The 6,037-nt window shown below is 34.2% G+C and overlaps 1 long non-coding RNA gene across 1 annotated transcript; it reads left to right on the forward strand.

Annotated features, from left to right (window-relative positions):
* The first annotated feature begins 2,272 nt into the window (after positions 1–2,272).
* On the forward strand, positions 2,273–5,428 carry LOC135155754 (uncharacterized). The gene is made up of 3 exons (XR_010294926.1): positions 2,273–2,405; positions 4,167–4,221; positions 5,345–5,428. It is a non-coding gene; the product is annotated as an uncharacterized LOC135155754 (long non-coding RNA).
* Positions 5,429–6,037: the final 609 nt, after the last annotated feature.

Raw genomic sequence — 6,037 nt, forward strand, 5'->3', positions numbered from 1 at the left:
CTCATTAGGCTCATTAAATTAATAAATAAGATATTAATTTAATAAAGAAAATTGCCCCTTTTTCAGAATGGAATCTCGACAAGTTTCATCTCCCGCTTAGGAAGAGAAATATGAAGATAGTCATCATTTTCATATGACATAATGTTCTTAGAATGTCCCTGTCCTATGTCAAAACTCAAAGTAAGAATAATGAAACATATCAGATCTTTTTTTAACTGTGATTTATATCCACCTCATAATTTTCCTACAAAGTGCTTAAAATACAGAGCTTAAATTGACCCTTTTTTCAGATTGGAATATTAGATATTTTAAGCTCGAGCTTTGCGCTTGCTTTATTGATTTTTATGATGAAAAAAAAAAGATTTAGAATGCCCAGATACTAGATCGAAATCTGAAACACGCGCACGTATGTTTATTCAGATACGCAGCTTTTTCTCTATTTCAATCATTATGAGCCTATATAGCCAGTTTCAGATCAAAATATCAATTTTTTTTCTGCTCACCCTTTGCGCTCGCATTATTAATGTAGGAAGATACCAAGTTATACCCAATTTTTTTCACGATTTACAAAACATGAAGTGTCCCGTTTCTTTTCATCTTTTTCCGCTCGCGCTTTGCGCTCGCATCAATTGTTTGGTTATATACTTATACCGTTCATGATATAAAAAAAGTGCATAGAACGTTAATTTTTTTAGACCGGAACGTCAAAAAAATTTCAGCTCGCGCTCGCATTATTTAATCATAGAAATATGTATCGTCTTAATGGCTAACTGCAAATCGTTCTTAACAGGTCCATTTTTGACAAGGCCAGAACGCATTATAAAAATTTCTGCTCGCGCTTCGCGCTCGCATTAATTATCTAGTTACATACGCATCTTCTTCAGGTTTACAAACATTGCCCAGAATGTTTAACTGAATTTTCAGGACAAAATACATGAAATTTCAAAATTGTTTAGCTCGCACTTCGCACTCACACTATTTAATTTAATAGGGCTTATGAAATTATTATACATTTATGTTATAAAAATAAAGCTAAGATATTACTAATAGGACATGGGCGTTTTGCCCCCCCCCCCCTAAAAATAAATCACAAAAAAAAAGAGAAAAGGGTGAAATATAATATAATTTTCCAAATATTATGTTAAAATCTATCACGAACTTGGATTTTTGTAATAAAAATGTCAAAATTTTTGCTCGCTCGCTTCGCTCGCTAGTACCTTCAAATCAATTTTACGCGATACGCCATTTCGAGCCCCCTCAAAATTTTTGACTCATTACGCCACCTGGACATCCCCTTTAAAGAAACAAACAAAAATCAACTTGAGCGGTCGATCGGGGAAAATATGGGTGGAAAAAATTTCGCCCCCCCCTCCTATTGGCGGAGGCTGGATCCGCCCCTGCCCCCCCCCCCTGTCGTGACATATGCTACGCATATAGTGGAGTATTATATACTTTTAAACCAGATGTAGCAGATATATACATTTTAAAAGCAGATGTATGTGAAATGCATACAAACTGGGTCGGCGTCACAGTGAATGGGGGCTGAATAAACCTGAATAGTCATTGTAGCCGAGAGAATGCATGAACGAGGTATATAATTGCACTTATACCAAATAACAAATGATAAAAAATCTTGCAGCAAATCAATGGAGTTTTCTAAGAGTGAGACTTTCTGAGCAACAGATAAAGATATTCTTAAAGCTGTTTTTACTTGTGTTGAAACTAAAAGGACATATGTTTCACCAGTAAAAGCTTGTTGTGGTAACGAGTTTTCTATGTAATTGGCAAAATACAATCATGAAGGTATGCATTTTCTTACGACAATCAAATGAGTGTGGTTAAAGGAATAATGAGTGAAAGTATACGGGTGGTCCTAAAACTGGATAAAGTCTGTAATTTCGACAGCCTTCCAGTATTGATATCAGGGGATGAGAAGATAACTACAGATCATTTTCTTCGACATAGCTGACAGCACCTGACGAGGTGAGTGACTTTCCTATTGATTGACAAGCCAAGGTATATCCTTTCAATACATTCGCAGACATGATCATAAACATTACATTGAAATATTAAGGAAAGTTCATTGAACAAAACAAAGTCATTATTTTTTATTTTAAAATAGCATTCACGTGCAAGATTCATTTGTATTTGTCAAATAATACCACTTTCTTGACATTTTTTTCCAGTTAACCTTTAGAACTCTGATCATAACTATCCTTATTGTACATATATGATGTTTTCTAATAAATATTTTTGCATCTATCTTAGTTTCGCAGAAAACAATATGGCATTAAAAGTCGCAATTGTCGGTGTTCTTCTGGTTGCTCTTTTGATTGCAACTAATGTTTCCAGCGAAGATATATCTCTGAGCGAAGAGGACTTTGGGGGATTTCCAGAACCTAGTGGTAGGTATTCAGCATGTATTTATTTATTGTTATCATTTCTCTTAATAAGGGTTTTTGATGCAGTTATTGCAAAGAAAAATTGTGCAAAATTTCTTCTTCTTCATATCGTTCTTCTCCTCCTCCTTTTTCTTCATCATATTCTTCTTGTGCGTATTTTATATAAGTATTTTTATGTTCATGTTTTCATAAGGTTAAAAGTGAAAAGAGAACACCAATTATATATTACTAATTTATGAGAATGATAATTTATAGTAGGATAGGGAATATTGTATCCCGAGTCTTTATAAAACCCCAATTCTGTTAAGATTTTCTGTTTAAGATAATACAGCTGAGGCCAGAAGTTGACACTTGCCAAACATCATAAATTTACTGTATCTTATAAAATATTTGTGTTATCATGACGAATTTGATATCAAACAAATGAGTATGTTATGCCTTTCATCGCATTGCTTTGTCATCAGGAGCTGATAAAATATTTAGGTGTAATTTTTCCCCAAAAATCTTCGTATACAGTTAAAGCCAAGTTTCATTTACCAGTGGAATTCAGTGGAATCTGTTCGCTTGCCAAACATCGTAAAATCTACTGTAAATTAAGAAATATAAATACTACGATGACGAATTTGGTATCAAAATAAAAGAGCGTATTAAGCTCTTTCACATGATTGGGATGCCGTTGGGATTAAAGTATATTTCAGGTGGAATTTTCTTTGAAGAAACAAAGGAATATTCGTGCCAAATGTATTCTATTGTTTATTATATTTTCAAACATTGTTCCATAGAAATATATAAATGTCAAATCTATGATTTATATTACATTTTCTATCAAGATATGTAACCACTGAACAAAAAAAAATGTAATCTGAAATGTTTGTGTCGAGTAGTAACTAGCACAAATATAAGAAATGTTTTTGTCAAGTTCTTATTTTTAATTTGTCTAAAATATGAAGATTTTTTGGGGTAAAAATTACAACTTAATATTTTTTTGCTCCTGATGACAAAGCAATGTGATGAAGGGGCATGATATACTCATTTATTTGATATCAAATTTGTCATAAGCAAATTATTTTATAAGATACAGTAAATTTTATGATATTTGGCAAGTGTCAAATTTTCTTTGAATTTCCTGGGTGTATGTAAACTTCTAGTGGCCTCAACTGTATATAATAAATAAGTGCTCATGACATATTTTTTCCTTTAATGGGGATTTGTGAGGTGTAAAGTTCATTTTTTTTACTTAAACAGTATATAGATATATATATCATTCAAGATTTTGATAATTATATACAGTATTAAAAAAATTAGATTCCAGCTATAATTCTGAGCCTTTACCATGCAATTAAGGTCCACATACACACAACCTGCACAGTTCTAATGATACTTTGCTTCTTCAAAACCCCAACTGTAAAAAAAAAAAACAGAGATTACCAAAAGTGATTTAACATTTTACCAACATCATGATGTAATTTTTTACCATGGTACATAGCTAACTTTAACTGTTGAATGATTTATAGGATTGTTTGCTTCGCTCCCTCTAAACGTTTTAGAAAAGGGAATGATTCTATAGTATAAATATTGACAGATTTTTGTAAAAGAATTATACGTTTATCCATTCTTATTAATTAGGTGGCATGCGAAAGAAAGACAAAGGAGGGGGGGGGGGCATTCACCTTATTAGATCACGGTATATCCCCAACACCCCACATGCACATACAAATAATGCTCTTGGTAGGCCAATCCTTTTTTTCATGTTTTCTTATACAGCGTACCAGAAGTGCATGTTTGATATGGGGGATGAATCATTTTGCAGACAACTTAAGTAAGTACCATTTACCTAAATATATACAGCTATACAAACAATGCGTAGTGGCTAATGTATATGGATGTGTATTGTATGCTCAAAGGCTCTTGCCCCAGATGTTTTTGCGTATTAGTATTCACATTGCCATGAAACATCATGAATTTAAATCTGTGCATTGTTTGTTTTATAAAACGGGTCCAAGTGAAATACATATCAAAATCTCTCCAAACTGACTTAATTTTCCACAGGACATAATACTGAAAATATGCTAATTTATGCATAAATCAGTATTCCTATTATGGTATTAAGAATACATAAAACTGCAGATAAAGGGATAAAAACGTTTGTACAGAACAATGCCTTCAAATTTCGTCACAGAGCATTCAATTTAAAATCAGATCTAATTCATGCAAAAATATGTCATTTTATGTAAATTACTACATAACTTGCGGCCCCACACACAGGGGTTAGGTAGGGGTCGCAAGACCGGGGGGGGGGGGCTTTGATCTTGATCATGTGACTCGAGACTTGAAAAACAATCAGTGATACTTGATTATCCTTATGTTCACATTTCATGAACTAGATTTACACAAACTTTCAATGCTATAATGGCAATTATGATTCAACAAATACTCCCAACATAGCCAGAGTTCATTGACCTTATATGACCTTTGTCATGTGACCTGAAACTCGCACAGGACGTTCATTGATACTTGATTGCTTTTATGAACTAGATCCACAAACTTTCGTCTCCTCCGAAAAATCAGCGCTTATAGTGTCGCTGTGCTATGCAGGTGAGACAAAAATGACAACCCAGACTGATCTTTTGCATTGACACCCCCCCCCCCAATTCAAAACCGTTCTGCAGCCCTTGTTAGGCGTTCTATCACAAGGTTTGACAGAAGAAATTGAAAGCAAGTCAAACCCCTGAGACGATGATAGACAGGATCGCACCGCGTCACATGATATAGTTTTGACCATTCAGTGATGAATCTTAATTAGTATGAGGTATACATAAATTAAATACCTATACATAATGTATTTGTTTGTGTCCTCCCACAGGCTTTTTTATGTTTTTAATATTGTAGATCTATAACGAATCTGATCTTATGATATTAAACTTTGACATTCATCACTACAGACCCTTTGAGCAATGGACTGAAGAGCAATGAAACGCGAGATAAATGGGATAGAAAGCTGCCCATTCTTCTGGATCAACATGCAGGGGAAATGCTTTGAAAATTCTGCTACATCAACGTGTTCACCCTTACTTTGTTATTCATCACAAGCGCCACAAGAAAGTACAGGCAAGACCTTCCTTCAGCTGTCTAGTGCATGCTTCACTGACAGAAACATCCCACCGAGATGAAAATATCAACACAAGAGTGACAAATTATTACATGTATATACATTCGAAAAAAGCTCTTTAAACCTAATTATTGGGTGCAGTATGTGTGGACATATCTAAAAAACAGATATTTAGAAAAATATAATTTCTACTAGCCCTCTCCTCTCACATATACCCACCCCCCCCCCCCCTTCTCTGTGGTTAATCTTTGTACATTAGCAAAGAAGATACGATCCCACACTGGAGGGACTTTCACACTTGGTTGTGCGGCCATATTGCGCAGGATAGCAATGCTCACAATCGGTCAAGAGATCCAGTTTGAATCAGAAAAGCCTTTTTATCTAATCCTATCTATCACATTTTAACACAAGCCTTGGATGTTGAAAAATAGGGTGAACTTTGTGAAATTCGAATAAACTCAATCCAACAATCATTTCAGCAAAAGCCCAATTTCCAAAGCCGGTAATGATAGAAACATTCTAACAT

Source organism: Lytechinus pictus, chromosome 10 (genome assembly GCF_037042905.1).
Source record: "Lytechinus pictus isolate F3 Inbred chromosome 10, Lp3.0, whole genome shotgun sequence".
NCBI classification, from domain to species: domain Eukaryota; kingdom Metazoa; phylum Echinodermata; class Echinoidea; order Temnopleuroida; family Toxopneustidae; genus Lytechinus; species Lytechinus pictus.